The sequence below is a fragment of the Nipponia nippon genome, unplaced genomic scaffold (assembly GCF_047370975.1).
Source record: "Nipponia nippon isolate SJK-2023a ecotype South Korea unplaced genomic scaffold, ASM4737097v1 scaffold_2, whole genome shotgun sequence".
Lineage (NCBI taxonomy): Eukaryota > Metazoa > Chordata > Aves > Pelecaniformes > Threskiornithidae > Nipponia > Nipponia nippon.
In genome coordinates, this window is record NW_028262336.1 from 30,349,061 (window position 1) to 30,366,189 (window position 17,129).

At 42.7% G+C, this 17,129-nt stretch overlaps 1 long non-coding RNA gene across 4 annotated transcripts; it reads left to right on the plus strand.

The window, feature by feature from the left end:
- The first annotated feature begins 8,076 nt into the window (after positions 1-8,076).
- On the plus strand, positions 8,077-16,606 carry LOC148055719 (uncharacterized). Of its 4 annotated transcripts, none has more exons than XR_015704719.1 (6): positions 8,077-11,473; positions 12,354-12,951; positions 13,753-14,056; positions 14,198-14,248; positions 14,873-14,939; positions 15,513-15,648. It is a non-coding gene; the product is annotated as an uncharacterized LOC148055719 (long non-coding RNA). The 4 variants fall into 4 exon arrangements; XR_015704718.1 differs by having other exon boundaries at positions 8,077-11,233; positions 11,313-11,473; positions 12,354-14,056; XR_015704720.1 differs by lacking the exon at positions 15,513-15,648 and adding an exon at positions 16,469-16,606 and having other exon boundaries at positions 12,354-14,056.
- Positions 16,607-17,129: the final 523 nt, after the last annotated feature.

Here is a 17,129-nt window from a genome sequence, read left to right on the forward strand (position 1 = left end):
AATCGGGGCTTAAAATGAGAACACTGAACGTGAGCATTCCAGTCACTGTGGTCTTTGGTAAATAGCTTCTGTCTCTGAATTCTTCCGAGATACTTAAACGACAGACGGTGTGAAGTTGTCTGGATTTGTGTGGTCTCTTCAGGATAATCTAAGTTTGCCGTGAGGATGCAACTGTTTCTCTTAGTGATGTATGCTGTAGCTGGCCTTCCTGCATGTTTTTTTCTCCTGGACATCTTCGATTTCAGTCTATTTTTCTTGTTTGTGACCTACAGTAGCGTTTGAGGATGTATTTTAATTTGGGACGTTGTCAAAAGCGAAGCTATTCTAAACACATTTACTGAAGTAAGGTGTGGTGGGGTTTTGTTTTTTCCTTACTCATCCAGGGAAAATGTTTCATCTGGTATTTCAGCACCTAACTGTGGGCGATTGTTCTGATAACTGTTTTCTGTGACACGAGGTTTTATTTGCCTCCTGGAATTTCAGCACTCTCCAAGAAAGCTATTTAATGTCTGATCTCAAATGATGGCAAAGCAGCCTACAGTGAATGTTTCTAAAATAGGCAGAATTGATAATTTGCAGGCAATCCACATTTTTCTTCAGAATGTAGAACCAAATGAGCAGTAATTAATGTATACATACGCTTGAAGTTTGGTTACAAGATGGGTTACAGAACATCTTCAATCAGTTCTGTTCAATGTTGCCAGAAGAAGCAAAACCAGAACCGTAAGATGGAAATACAATATCTAATATTTAAACTGGAAAATTAAATATCTAAATTCCTAAATACCTGAGGCAATCTCATTCCGATAGGTTTCAGATGTATCCAGAAATACTAGAAAAATAATTTGACAGAACTTTTACAGTTCACCCTCTAAGAGCAGTTTATTACAGTGCATAAAGGAACTTTGTTTAAATGTGTCTTTTCAATTTCCAGAGTCTTTCCAAAGAATAAGACCCTTGAAGTGTTTTTCTTTGTTCAAAATACTTCTAACAATCGAAAGCTAATCTTTATCGTGTGGTATGGAAGAAGTCTGAGGAGGAACCGTATTTGACTCTCTTCACTGAAATGATTCAGTGGGATGAGATGCAGCCCTGTTAATAATGGAATACTTTCAGTGGTAGAGTTGGATTTGTCAGTATTGATGGTAAAAATCACAAGTTAATCAAACCCCATGTTTTTGAAACTAGAAGCACTTAACCGATGTTGATATTGTGAAATATGTGTAATACAATCAATCAGCTTTAAGACTCGGTGTGGGGAGGGGCGATGATGCAGAAGTTTTCTCTCATGGGATTGTTAGTTGAAAGGAAACCAGCATCTGGTAATGATTTTGCATATTGGGTCACACATGCTGTGACTTTCCCATGACTTCTGCTTTTGGGATGGGTTTTGTTATTAGGATTGGGTTTATATGTGTTGTTTCAGAATCATATGCTTGGTGTTGAAACCTGGGTAAGAATGTACAGATAAAAACATAGTCAGCAGAGAACCCCTCTGGTAGTAAATCTTTACAGGATATTGGATCATTTTTGTAGGGATGCTTTACTGAACGACGATTGTGTGTGCAGTGCCATCAGTACTTGAGTATACTTTGTGCTGAAGTATTTGGCGTATTTATAAGTGCTATGTACTGCTGTTTGACATCAGGACTTTATTTCAAAGAAAAAAATCTGAAGATGCGTGACGGTAGAATTATTTCTCACTTTACTAGGAATTTCAGTGTCTTTTGGGTAGGGAGAAGCAGAGGAGATCTGCAGAGGAGGAATTGCAGTAGATGGCTATGTTCTATTCTTCCTATCAGTACAAGGTTTTTTTGAATGCATGCCGGTGATGGTGTTCACTTACGATGCAATTCATAGGTACGGTAGTACTTGGTAATGGATAATTTGATGTAAATGAAGAAATGTAGGTAAGTCTTGGGGCATAAATGCCTTTCTTAGAGACTGATGACTTCAATGATCTACCTCTCCTCAGCACTGGTGAGGCCATACCTGGAGCGCTGTGTTCAGTTCTGGGCTCCCCAGTACAAGAGAGACATGAACACACTGGAGGGAGTCCAGCAAAGGGCCGTGAAGATGATGAAGGGACTGGAGCATCTCTCCTATGAGGAAGGGCTGGGAGAGCTGGGACTGTTCAGCCTGGAGAAGAGAAGGCTCGGGGGGATCTCATCAATGTATACAAACACCCGAAGTGCAGGTGCAAAGGGGACGGAGCCAGGCTCTTTTCAGTGGTGCTCAGCAGCAGGGCCAGAGGCAATGGGCACAGATTGAAACACAGGAGGGTCCCTCTGAACATCAGGAAACACTCTTTCGGTGCGAGGGTGACTGAGCACAGGCACGGGTTGCCCAGAGAGGCTGTGGAGTCTCCACCCCGGGAGGTATTCACAAGCCGTCTGGACACGGTCCTGGGCAGCCAGCTCTGGGTGGCCCTGCCTGAGCAGGGGGTTGGGCCAGATGCCCTCCAGAGGTGCCTTCCAACCCCAGCCCTTCTGTGATTCTGTGATTCTCTCTTTTTGGGTAGTATCGCAAAACATTTAATATAGGAACTAAGCCACTTTTTGTTCTGTTCTTTTTTTCAGATGCTCTGCCAAGGCCCTATTAAAAGTATAATTGCGGCAAACTTCAAACCATGAGGTAGCTGATAAACAGCCACATTAAAATAATTAGTCTCAGTGCTGAGCGGTTAAACTTAAGCTAGAGGGATACCAGACCTGGCATGGTCCTCCTGACAATCACAGTTTGTTAGCGTTGCAGGTAAGCCTGGAAAATTTCTGACAGATAGGCTTGTGGCACTGAGAGATATTGTTTGGTAAAATTTTAAGGAAAAAGGTACTCTCGTTGCAGGTTGATAGTCATCAGAATACAATGAAAATTCTATGACACTTAACTTGCGTTTCTTAACTGTCCACCTATCCCTCCCCCAGGTTTCCCTATCTGTAGCACCCAACGAAGAAGTGCAGTGATATGCTTTAAGAATCCCAAGGCATCAGAAGTGCCACTCTTTGTCAAATGGATTATTTGCCATTGCTGTCAGTGACAGATAATCTGAACTTTCAAAGACTTGCTTAAGTGATTGATCACGTACTGAGTATTTTCAGTAAATTTCTAGAAATGTAAGCAAGATTGCCTGCAAGTTTTCTAGCAAGACGTCTTTTCCTAGACCTTCAACCCTTTACTTATGCCAGGCATTTGGATTATAGAGCTGGGGATACACGTGCAGAAGAAAACATAGTTGGTCTTTGTAGAGCTGCTTCCTCTTGATGTTGCCTGCGTGTCTGATGCTGCAGCTAGCTGGCAAGTGAATCTCACACACGGCAGTGAGGAAGGCTTTCCAATTACATTAGAGTAGTGGTGGCCTTAGTAAATTCTTTTTTTTTTTTTTTGTCACAGATGATATTTCCTAGTCATCTTCTTTCCCACTGAGGCAAAAAAAAAAAAAAAAAGAACCCAACCCTTAAAACTGTCACTGTACTCTAATATCCCATTTAAAGAAACAACGTGACGTTGTGGGCAGTCAGGGCAAATTATTTTATTTAGCTTCTTGGAAAATATTTTGGCAAACTTTACACTAGAAAAAATTGTATTGTCAAAGTGTCTTGATTTCACAACAGAATCCAAAAGATCTTGCAATAACCGAAGAGCAGCTTTTCTTTGTAATACCAGGAAATCCTATTTTTAATATAGATAGGTACAGATTGCGGGAATTTAGTCAGTGATGTTGAACTGATGGTGCCAAAACAACCATCTAAGCTTCTGTTAGTAAGTGCAAAATTATTGTACTTAGTGGAAGCTACCACCATATAAGCAACACATGATCTAGTCAATCTGACAGGGAATGGTATAGAATCAAAGAAACTTCTGCTTGACCATGTACCGGCGTTTTGTCACAGACACACCAAACCTGAAAAATCCTGTAATTTTAACCAGCTTTCTTTTTCGCGCAGTTTCTGGCATCCCAGAAATTATCTCGTAATTAGCACCAAATCCAATTCCATTGCCTTGCTGATGCCTTTTTCCTAAAACAGCAAAGGCAAAGCATATTCAAAAAGAAAATGGTGTCAGTGGCAGCTTTGCTTAGCTTCCAGTAACTACATTCCCTTTCCTTCACTGAGCGTCATTTATTTCCTAAACCTGCCAGGGATTGTTATCCAACCACATGAAAAGGGAGGTGTTTTCCCCTGGCATACCTTTGTAGAAGCAGTGTTGGTACCTAATGTTTTGAGCTCCCTCTGCTGGTCTTGTAACAGCAAATTTAAAAATCCTCACCGAAGAGTTAAGATGGGACAAAGACGGGGCAATATTCAAACAGCCTTGTAAAAATACTTTTTTTTTTTTCATTAAACACTCTCTTAAAAGGAGACTGATTTCAAATTAAAGTAGCCAAACTGTTTAGCCAGTAATCTTCTGCCACAATGACTTTATCCTTAGATCTTTGCCCACAATCCATAGATATGTTTGTAACTGGCCATGTAGTAATGCAAAGCTGTTGATTTAAAGTATATCAGAATACTGATTTTTTTTTTCATTTTTTTGTCTCTATTTTCAAATGAGATCCAAGGTCAGTGTATAAATATATAATTTTGTTTAAAAACACTTCTTTTAGCTAATGACTTCTGAAAGAAACCTGTACTTTATGTATGGCAATTGTCTCTGTGCTCTGCACACAAGTATCAACAACAAAAAGGTGGTTGTTATTCTATGATACCAAATGGAGAGAAGGCCACAGCTGTTGGTCGATTATTTGACCATCACGTGGCTGCTTACGCACGTGTTGCCCCTTTGCATGCTGACTCACGAGACCTTTGACTCCTTAATGGATCCTCCAGCATTGTTGCTTTGAGGCTATCCACTGAGAACTCTGATATTAACTCTTCTTAAAATAAATGTCCAAAATCCATTCCCTCTAGCACAGAATCCCCAAGTCTTGCATATTTAAACTAGGTTAGACTGCTATATATGTATATCCATATTAGGTGATACTTATAAACACTTCTCAGCCCTTTCGTTTCAGCACTGCAATTTCCTTGAGGTTTGTGGTTTGTTGTTTGGGTTTTTTTGGGCGGGGGGGTGTGCCTGATTAGCGTTTCTACAGAGAAAAACAGAGTAATGTGTTCTAGTAACACAGTAAAACTTCAGAAAGAGGTCCCTTTCCAAAAAAGCTTTCAGGTGTTGTTTGTGAAATGATTTACAGTGTGCCACAAGGTGTATGACAAAGGAAACAAAATCTCTGTATTCATTAATACTGTAACAGGTTTCATGTGTGTAGTTCACTGTTACCTTTGCCAATTTCTTTCTTGTTTTTTTGTTGGTTGTTTTTTTTTTTTGTTCCCCCTCCCTTCTCCAGCTGCTCTGTCTCGGGACTCCCTCCCAGCCGGCCGCTGGAGCCCAGCCCAGGGACCTGGGGTCTCTGCCCAGGCTGAGGGATGTGGCTACCACTCTCCTGTTTGCAGGTTCAACCAGTAGCAAAGCTGAGCACGTGTCCCAGATGTACACAGGCAGAGGACACTGACCTGCAGCCCTGCTCCAGCCGCCAGTGCGGTGCCCCTCACTCGCCTCACTCTCGCTAGTCCCCCCAAGGAGCCGGTTTTCAGGACGCACGCCGTTCCCGCCCCAGCGGCTGGAGGTTGAAGACCCCCTACTCCGGTAGCTGACACCGTACCCCTGGTCTGACTCCAGGAGCTGGCGTCAAATCCACTCTTGCACACACAACTCTCGCCAGCAGCTGGCACTTAGTCCTTGCCGTCCACAGACACACAGGATAGAGAATGAGATTACACAGAGAAATAAATAGTTAAGAAAAGATTTAGTAAGAAGATACAAGAAGACAGGACAGACTGCAATGACTGTGCACAGGGCTCAGCCAGACAAGCGTACGGACTGGCCCTGTTTCACATGCAACCAGCCCCTTTTCTACCCTTTTCTGTCTGCCCCCCTCTTTGTTCCTTCCTGCTTCCCCTTCTCTCCGCGCATCCTCTCGCGGGTTTGCACAGCTCTGTTGATTCCTTAACGCCTCCCAGCTGGGTGGCTGGGATCCCCCTGGTTCACGATCTTAATCAGTTGCAAATTCCAGGTTGGGACTTCCCAGTCCTGAGAGTGGTGCCTGTAGTTTCCTGAGAGCCCATCTATTAGCGTGAGCGGTGAGGTTTCTCTTGTCAGGTCTGTGTCTCTGCATACTTTGTTTCTGGTTTTCCTCTTTTCCCTTCAGTTTCCTAATTGACAAGGTCCCTGATCGGATAACCTTGCTGGAATAGCTCTTGGACCAGATACCCTTAAAAGAGCTGACACTCTCCTTCCACATAACCTTACACTGAGAAGATGATTCATTTCATAATATAAAAAAAAAAACCCAAACGACATATACTGAGCTCCCAAATGTCTAGACATTTGAGGGAAGTTGTCATGTAAGCATTCCTGGAAAAGGTCTAGCCATGAGACCCTGCCTGACATCCCAAGGAAGGTGCCTGTTGGCATTTTGAGCCAAAAGGTCTTTTACACTGCAGGTAAAATATATGCATAAACTTGCCAGAAAAATTCCTGCTAGGTGAACTGCTCATGTTTGTGCCCTGGTAGGATCTAAGGTGCTACCCTCCAGTCATCCCCACTGTCAAACCTGTGTGTCCCTGGCTCTGCGTTCTTATGCAACTTGAGAGTTTTTTTTGAAAGGCCAGGAGGGAAAAAAAAAAAAGGGGGGGGGGGATTTCATAGCTCTGTATGACAGCATGTCTCTTCCTTCCCACACATGATAAAGATCATAGTGAGCACAGAGTTTCTTATCTTTTTGTGTTGAGGTAAAACACACACAAGAAAGTTCACAGTTGGGAAGCTGAAAAATCTTAAAAGATGTTAGCAGTTTTGTGTCTTTCCCCTATGGGAATGATGGTACCTCAAAACTTTTAAATCTTTCCATGAGAGGCTCAGAAAGATTTTTCTTAAATCATCACTTCTCAAAAAATGTGTGTGACGTACATACATGCATACATATGCTGGTGCATCTGCCTTCCTCTTGACCATGCTTTCCACTGAAAGATTTTAGGAGTTAGTTTTCTCCTTTGACTTTACAGGCCCTATGCCTGCAAATGAAGCCCCAGAAAATGTCTATGGTTTTTTCACTGCAGCCCAGTTTGCAGGACTGGGGCCCTGGTCCTTTTTTCTTTTTTTTAACTTGTGCTAGCATCAAGGTTGTAAATGTATATAAATGGGATACAATCTAAATTCTCCTTCAAATACACACTTAGATTTGCAGTCCCACTGAGCAACCTGTGTATATGTGCTGTGCTGGCTAGACTATTCTTTGCCCTGGCTGTACCAGTCATTCCTGTCCGTACGTGCCCTATATGTTTATAAAAGGAGCAGCATGCATGTCGTCTCATTTCTTCTGAATCTGACTGAGTCATAGCAGATTTCCTTTCATGTCTTCCTAGCAAACTGCCTTATGTTTTTTCGTAAGGCCCTGGTTGACCTCCTAAAAGCTTATTCACTTCCCCGGTATGACCAGTTTTCCCCTCATCCCCCACTTTCTCTTCATACTGATTCTTCCGCACGAGTTCTGTATGCTGCTCTGAAACTTTGCCTGCCATGTTTCTTGTAGTGGAAGGGGCTCCTCTCCTGCAGAGCCACTGCCGTTTCCTTTACTGCTTTGACAAAGAACATAGAGCATGTGTTGGTATTACCAACCCGGCTTTTCAACTAAAGGCTGAGCGCGCGAGCCATGATGGTAGCAACTAACAGTCAAGACTAAGGTTTCTGTGGTGATCTCTCCAGAAAACAGCAAGGAGACTTTCTTCATTCTCTGGGGTGGCCTCAGAGTATTCTGCACCAGAAAGCCAGATCTCACCTGCCCCAGAAGCAGCATGAGATCGCTGACAGTTCCCTTACCTTTGCTGCGTTCTCTATCTCTCTGCCTACAGTGACTGCAGGAGAAGGTCACCAGAGCTCTGGGTCCTTTTGTATTATAGCTACAGCTGTGATTTCCTATCTATCTGCTCATGCACTATCAAAGGCAAATGGCTCAAGCAATGCTCCTTGTCCCTGTGTCAGAGACCATAAAGGAATGCCATTGCCTAAAGCAGTGTCCTTTCTCTAGTCATAGGATCAATCTGTTTACATTGCAGAGAAATTCTACCAAGCCTCTATGAGATACTAGAGGTCTGGATGCATCTTTGGCAGAAAGTTGGGTTCTCCCAGTGCCTTCAGCTCTCCTGCTAGATCAGCTGCCATATCAGTTGTCCTTCAGAGACATTCTCAGCCACAAATTTATGTTTTTAAGTGCTGAGGACTTACTATTTGCAGAACATAATATCTAGCAATTGGAATTAAGTGCTTTGTTCAACCAAGGTTTTTCCAGAAACTATTAAGATCCTGAATCCTACCTCAAGGAAGAAAACCACTTTCTGCCCATACTGTCTATCTGCTTTTTTGCAAAAACTTTCTCATACAGAAGCCACTGAGATGTAAGCAGAGTTTTTGTTAATGCATCAAATTCATTCAGATGTATTTGCCCTGCAGCCCTTGACTCTAAAGAACTTTTGAGAATAACCTAAAGGGCACAAATCAATATAGTTTTCCCAGCTTTAGTCACCAGTTCCCCTTTAGAGTCCCCAAAGTTACCATCCCCAAAGGATGTTGCAGAAAATGTGTAATAACACTTGGCAGACTATAATGTTGGACAAATAGATGGCATTTGGTTATGATGTCTATAACTAACTTAAAGCATTACCATTTCCAAACCCATCTTGCCTAGTTCTTTTTCAGGGACTTTACTCAATCTCCTGTTGGAGGAGATTCTCATCAGTAATATTGCTCAGTCTGAGAGGGACAGATTCAGTTCCTGCTCACCTTCAGAGAAGGAGGTGTAACAGTTCCTATTTCCTGGTTACTTCCTGAAAGAGCGGTGGTCGGAGGCTTATTTTGGATCTCGGGAACCTCAGTGCTTTTATCTACATATTTTAAAATTTGGTACAGTTATTCTAGCACCTGTAATCCCTTTAAGTAAAGGGATTAATTCACATCTCTCAGTCTGCAAGCTGCGTATTTTGACATTGCATCTAGGTCTTTTATCAGAAGTATCTTTGCTTCATAGTGGTCCCAAACCTTTCCTAACTTAGAGTCACATCCTTCTCTTTGTCTTTCCATGAATGCACAGAGTCTTTGGGAGACCTGAACACTGAGTGCTCAGTTCAGGCAAAAGGGGAAGTTCAGGCAAAAGGGGAAGAGCTGAATGGGACTGCTGGCTCACAGAGATTCCCCACCTCAGTAAATGACAAACTCAATGTTATCTTGAAAGTCCTGCTCTCTGCTTCGCTCCCCTCCCACTCCTTGGCGTGCCAGTTGCATAGCTGCCTTGTTTGCTTGGGAATATACCTTGCGAGACTGCGTTCTTGAGCCCTCTACGCTTTAGAAGACACTTAGGCTGCAACCAGTGTCCCCGCAGTTAAAGCCTGCCAAATATTTTTTCCTCATATCACAGGACATCATATTCAGGGAATGGTACATAATATCAGCATGTAACAGAGACGGCAAAGTGGAGTGTGATCCCCTTAACCATGCAAAGTAGTATAGCAGTAGTCAACTTTTAGATCTATTTAGCACCCAGAGACTGAGTTTCATTGATGGACTTTGTGAGAGCTTTTCCTTGCCAAACTGGACATTCAGAGGTTTTTTTTTTCCTTTTAAAGCACATTTCACAACTATGGACAACTAAAGACTAAGGTCTTTGCCTCAGAGGTCAATAAAACTTGCAAACTGGTCTCTGCCTGTGTTCAGCCGTTCTGATTTGGAAAAGCCGAGATGTGAATTATCCCCAGGTCTTTTGGCACTAAATGAGGTTAAGTCAGGACAAGAGTGGGCTCTGTGGGCGCCCATAGGGCCCACATAGTTTTGGTATCAGGATCTCATAAGGCTCTCCATGTGAACACCTGAGTTTCTGTCTTCCAGATCTTCTGCCAATTTGCCAGGCCAAATTCTTTGCCTGAATCAGCTTGTACCTTATCACCTGGATGCTGGACAGCTTAGACAAACATAATCATGCAATTCTCCTCCTCTTCCTCCAAAAAAAATTTGCTCAACAGCAGGCAACTGTCCCCCAGAAAAGCCTATAAAGCAAAATAGCTGACGTTCACAGACTGAGGTTCAGTTATATCCCTATCTGCAATGCTTGTTTCTCTTCCCTTCGGGTTGCGATTTGGAATCTGGAAAGCCTCTCATTTTTCTGTAGGAAGTAAACAGAAGTCCTTTGCCAGCTTCTTTGACTTTTCATTCCCCATTCTGTTTAGCTCTCTGCAACTACAAGATGGTTTTTGCAAGGCCTATCTAGACTCTTCCTGTGAAGGACCCAGTTTCTTAACAGGATTTAAACACGGGCTGTCATTTCACGGCACCTAAGCCAACCTACCTGCTGCTTTCACAGTTCCCCAGACCGCAGTTTCACCCTCTGTCTTGTGCCAGAGCTAGTTTCACCAGAGCTCAGTAAACCGGTAAGAAAAAAAAAAAACAACAGCCTGAACCTGACAAAAGCAAATAGTTTCCTGTTGCCTGAAGGCTAAAAGTGATCAAAATACATAAGGAAAGAGAAGCAGCTGCATGCCCTTAGTCATGCCGCAAGGGGAAACACTTTGAGCAGCTTGTTTCTGCCTTTGTTTGTTTATGATGTCTGCCTTGTTGGCAGCAGTTATTTCCATTAGATGGGCAGGAGAGAGTCAGGCCCTAAAGACAAACCCCTTGTTAGCCTTTTTTTTTTTCTTCCTTTTTTTTTAAAAAAAACCCTAATTATCTGAGATCAAATTTCAAATGGAACCTAAGGTAATGCCAGAATTTAATAATCTGGTTTGAGTGAATCTGTATGTTTTCTTCTGAAGTCTTACAAAATTAAAAGCTGTACTTTTAAGCCTTCTCTTACTTCAGGCATGCTTTGTCATAGCCTGAAGACAAGGTGATTTATCCATCCTAGTCTGTGCCCAGAGGAGGATGTCCCAGCAGAAAGCTGCTTTTGGGAACTTTTGAGGGAGCCAAGACAGGGTCTCGAAGTCTCATTAGGAAGCAGTGTTGGCAACATCCATTTGAAATTGCAGTAATAGGTGAGATTCAGAAGGTCGTGTCATAGATCTCCACTTGCGCTTTTCAGTAAAAGCCTTATGGTCTAGTTCAGGCATCAAAGAGGGATGTTGTTAAGGGTAAGGCAGTCCTGCAGGCGGAGGTTGACCTTACAGAAGAGCCAATTTTACAGCTGTCGGACTGGGTGAGTGTTGCTTCTCTTCTACCCCAGCCTCAAGCCTTCATCTCCCAACTCCTTCCTCACTCCCTTCTGTTGGATCTAGTAACTACGTGGTGCCGGGATGCATCGGTTCAACCAACCCCAAGAAGAGTTGTGTCAAATCAGCCAGGCCGGCGGGCTAGACCAGTGCCACGAGCCAGAGAGGGGACGCAGCCTCCTCTTTACAGTACAAGCAACTGGGCGGTCAGCTTGGCTTTTGTTCAGGTAGGAAGCCGGGGATTCTCTCCCAGGCATTTTAATGTGGTCACTGCCTGTATTTGCCCACAATATGAATGCATATGTTAGACAAGAACTCAAAGGGAAAAGACAAGTTATTCACATGCAACTGTTTTGGGACACTTAGGTTTTCTAGAGGTGCTTTTGTAAGTCATCTCCCAGTGCTGCAAGCCTTCCATTACCAGAAATAATATTTGATCAGGTAATGTGCCTTAGCGTGCACTCTTCAAAGTAGAATGACTTACGGAATTAATCTGTTTTAACCTCCTACCCTATCCCCTTGAAAATGCCCACACCAAAAATTGTATCTTCCAAACAATTCTGCATCTGAATGTCAATATTTGAGGAACTTTTTTTTTCTGTCACTGTGATCTTTTTGTTAATACAACTATTTACAACAACAACATGGCCAGGCTTCTTAAATTAATGATCAGTTTCGGACATCAAGGCATGACTTGTCTTAGAAATAGTGATGTGAAAGACAAGTTTATCTATAGCACATATGGGGTGTTTATCCATCCACATAAGCACATCTCTGTTTCTGCTGCTTGTGTAAACTGCTCTACGTAAGCACGCCATGCCTAACTGATTATACTTCCCCTCTGTTTCTAGGAGACTATTTCATCACACAGTTACTGTAAATGAACTGCTGAAACCGTTGGGTTTTCTTTTTTCAATTTAAGCATGCTGAAATGCACACATGACAATGGGCTCAAATACATTGGCCTCTATGAAAGGCTATTCTCGTCGCTCAATTCACCAGTAAACATTCTAAATAATGCTCTAATTCAGAATACGCAAACAAGATTAAGGGAGAAAGGTGTTTCTTTTTTTCTTCCTGGTCTCTTGTCTTCTCTCCTTTTGGCAGGCCCAAACAGTATAACCTGAGCCTCCTGTGAGTACAGCTTGCTGCTGTGCCTGTGAGTGGGAAAAGACAACCTGCAGAGAGTTTAGTGGGGCCAAGCTCCCACTGTACTACGTTTGTATTAAATACTAAACAACTGAAAATATTTCCTACCTTTTGCCCGGATATTAACTGCTAACTGATATGTCCTGTGATTAAAAACAACACTTGCCTGTGCTACAAGATCAAAATGCAAAGCATGACAGCACCAACTTTCCAATTAAACGTCAAAAACTAGCTGGAACACAAGGCAAATCTCTTTACTGGTGTGACATAACTTCCTTATCTCTCTTTTTCACTTTATAAACTTACCTCAGAACAGCTCAAAGAAATAAACAACGTTTTTCCCCCGAGGAGAGGGCTGATCTTTAAAACCTCGCTTCACGTGACTCAGGCATTTTCTGGTTGTGTAATGCTGTGGGAATCCCCTTCAGTCACCAGCACAGCCTTCCTCCATGGTGGCACTGAACTAACGAATTCCCAAACTACTGCTCATCTATCTTCTGCTGGAGTTACTGATTTCCGAGAGATGATGAAGACTATCAGGCACAGCAAAGAGCTGGTGAGAAGTCAGACTCCTCGAGGTGCCACCCTGGAAAACCTGTGCCCGCGTGCCTACCTTGTCATGGGCCTCATCAGACCCCCGCTGCCAGAGTCACCAGAATACCAAGTTCGCAGGCTCACATGCAAACTCAAGCGTTTCTGACGCTCCCTGGGGCCGGAGCAGGGTCCAGGCACTGCTGGTAGCTGTGGGTGCTCGTGTCTCCTTGCAGGGTGAAGCCTGTCCTACCCAGCATTTCCTTCTGAGCACAGGCATCGCTGCAGCCCAACCGCCGTGATGCCGGCTGGTTGCGCAGCAGTTGGCACACGCTTTTTCTCCCAGTTGCTTTCCTGGCTCCTCTTTCCCAGTTTTGGATTCTTTTCTCCTTTGCTCTCCCTCACCTTTTTCAAGAAGAAGCGTCAGAAATGGATCCTGCAGCAGGTGGAGGACCATAAATGCAGTTGGGAGGGGAGAACAGATATGGGTGCCAAAGAATGATGGGCAGGGAAGAGAGCTGTCGCAGGGGGGGGACCAAGACTTAGGTGGCTGCGTCCAGGGACAATAGAAAGAGAATAAACAAGTGTTTATCAGCTCTTTAGCACCACCCCAAATCACCTCTTTCCATGCCCTTTGTGAGTAGATGAAATATCTGTTCCCTCTCTCATACATTCAAAGACAGAGGGTGGTATATATGGCATGTCTGAATGCAAAAATGCAATATAATCTTCATCTCCAGTATCAAGATATTAGGAGCATTTTTTTAATCTTGTGATTTGTTTTTAACTTTTGAACTATTTGACGGTAGCACCTCTGCCTTTGCAGGTTGGGAATAAGAGCATGGGAAGATAATGAGCTTGATGTCTTCATCCACATGCTACGCAATGATGTGTCCCATTACAAATCCCTTGTGACTAGAAGTGGGCTGCAGTGGGCTTAGTCTGTCAAGTGCTGGGGACCAGAACGTTTTAGTTATTGAAAGTCCCAGGGGGAGTGGAACTTTTAAGAGAACCAAGATGTTTTGCTGAATCGGAGATGCCTCTTTACATGGCTAAATACCCTTCCATCTACTTCCAAAAGGACTCAGTTTGCAGATGAGGGTCCAGACCATTCCAGCTTTCTCCCACAAGTAAGTAGAGCTGCCACAGCAAATTTTGCAGGGGGAGGTTTTGTGACCAAACTGACCAGTATGGTTTTCCTACAAGATTTCTTTTTTTTTTTTTTTAATGTTAGGCCAGTATCAAACAACTCAATTACATTTCTCTTCCAGGAAGAAGATTAAAAATCATAGCAGCAACCACCAAGAGCTGGAATTAAAGAGGCAAGAGTTTGAAGAGCTAGCTTTTGTCAAAATAAGTTTTAATTTGTTTAAGGCTTGCTGAGGCATAGTTTGAATCGGAGTGGGTTTCCTTGTGTGTGTTTACTTTTGTCTCCTATTCTCAGTACATTTGTGTTGTTTTTTGCACATTATTGACATATCTTGCAAGCAACTGTAAGTTCATACTACTCAGCAGAGTAAATACCATAGATGAACTGTAAGTTCATACTACTCAGCAGAGTAAATACCATAGATGAACTGTAAGTTCATACTACTCAGCAGAGTGAATACCATAGATGAATTTCAGTGCCTGTTAAAAATTTTTGGTCATTTACAAATTGGGGGGAGGGGGAATTCTGCTTTTTTATCTTCTTCCTTCTTTTGGTTTCTTAACTGAGTTAGCCATGGTTCTTTACATGAGATGCCTAGAAGAGAGGTAATGGAGGAACACAAAGGAAGGTGGTTGATTTCCCTCTCAGACCACTGTGGTCCCAAAATTGTTCACCTACCGGTCACTGCCTGATGTATCAGATGTCCCTGAGTCTTACAATGGATGCATTTCACCTCTAACTATGTGTTATTTTTGGAGAAATTCCTTATCTTTTGTGCATTCAAATTTTTTTCCAGATTCTGTGCCAGAAATTTGGCTGCAGGAAAATGATTGCCTTGATATTGATTAGCTGTCTTCTTATGGGTGAGTTGGTTTCAGTTTTACAAGGGTGAACCCAAGCATCCACATATAACAACTGGCAAGGCTGGGATTTTAGAGTAGTAAATAGTTTGCACTGGTGAAATATCCCCAAAACTACTTACTATGTCAATCTATTGCAGTTATGTGCCATGATGAATTTTCTTTTTTTCTACACGTAAGACTTCTCAGTAATTTTAAGAGCCTGTAACTTGCAGTGACAGATGGAGCAATTTCTCCTCTGAAATGTATTTCCTTCTACCTTCACTTGCTACTTTTTACTTTCTCATGTTGATAGCTTTTAGTGAGGGAAAGGGACCAGCAAGAAAAAATAATTTAATCCCTTACTTTCTAATTTGACATTAACTTTGCTTTTTGCTCCCTAAGCTCAAAGAAAAGAAAGCAATATACATAATTATCTCTGAACTCCTGTAGGTTCTACAGATTTCCTGGGTTAATTAATACTTCTTCCTTTTGGAGCTGCTTGATGGATCAGATGTTGCATTGACTCCAGTTCTCTCTTCTCTCTGTCTTCATTAAATCACTATTTATTCTCAGTTCTTTCCTCTCTCTCTTCAGCTCTCCTTAAGCTACCGGTTTTAAGAAGTCATCCCTCAACCACTGATGGCTGAAAACCACATATTTCATTAACCTTTTTCATGAAGGCACAACCAGTCATTTTGACTTCCCTCCCAACAGCCTCCTAGACTGCAAGAGAGTAATTTCTTGGGCTTTGACTTATTGGGAAGCTCAAGGTACGAGAGAGAGCAGCTGGAGCAAAACCAAAAGCCGGCAAAAGTTTCCTGTCTGGTTCGGCAAAGGGAAAACACACATGATCGGTTATGGGATTTCTCTGACAATTACAGTAAATACGTGTCTTTCAGTGCAAGGGTAGAGGGAAACCCCGCTTCAGAATTCATGTTTTGACTTGCTCTTTAATATACCTAAGTTTCCTCTATGAATCAAAATCTCATTAATGCGTGAATTAAAGATGCCACCGAAATTAACATGCCTTCTGGACATGCTGTTTTGCTATTTAAGTTTCAGAGTTAGAAATTGCGAATGGCTTTCCCAGTTAACTGCTTGACTACCTCCCACCAGAAATGCTCCATAAGCCATGCTAAGAGTGCGGGACCGGAATTGCTCCTCTGGCTTCAGACATTCATTATTGAAGGATCTGTGCCTCAGCACAGGCTTGGCACCGGGGAAATCCCAAAGTGAAGCTTGTGGAATGGAGGGTTTCGGTAGAACAGTGCTGCTTGACTGAGAGTTGAGTCATTCTTCCCAGAAGGGTTCAGAAAGAGGTCAGGCATGGTAACTGCAGAGAAAACGGGCTCAGTCTATAACTGAATGACTTTAATCTCTCCCATCCCCTTCTAGCCCATCTTATTTTCACAGTCAACCAACCAGTCGGCTTTTCAGCATTTGCTTTTTTTTCCTCCTTTGTTTATACTTCTTTCTAGCCATTATCATTTGCGTCAGTGTTAAAAGGCTTTGACTAAGATTCCGTCCCGTTTTGTTATTGTACCTCCCAGCAAAAGGAGGATCTTTGCCCTGAAAGTTTGCAATGGATAAAAGGAGCGCTAAGAGAAAGGGAGAAATCGCTGTTTTGATTGAGGAAGAGCTGAACTACAGAGAAATCAAGTGATTCATCCAAGCTTACCTGAAAAAGCTGCCCTTCCCTTCCCTGGCACTCTGAACGCAAGATACTCTTGCTGTACTTGCCTGCTTCCCTTTTGTTGGAAATCTGATGGCAGTGGTGTGAACTTTGCTCAGGGAGCCTTCAGGCGCCCAGACATCACCTTTATTAATATTAATGAAAGATCTTTTAAGTACCCTGACTCTGCATGGTTTCCTCTGTTGGCAGTCCTGCTGGTCATACTTCTACTGACTTCCCCATCTTGTACTAATAAAACATGTTTTCTCTCTGAAGTGTTTAAAAGAGAGTATTTTGACTTTGTTTGGGACCTATGAAATACTCCTCCACTTTACGGTGCTTTTAAACTGAAGTAGCGTCGAAGCTCTTAAAAACAACGGGTCCCTGCCTACTGAATTATTTTAAAACAATTATTCTATTAAAACAGTAATCATTTGGGAGGAAGGCTGCCCTCCGCCATCACCTCCAGATTTTTTAATCGCAATACTGTGTGATCAATAGCATCGGTTAAAGGCATGTGGTTAGGCTTAACCACGGCT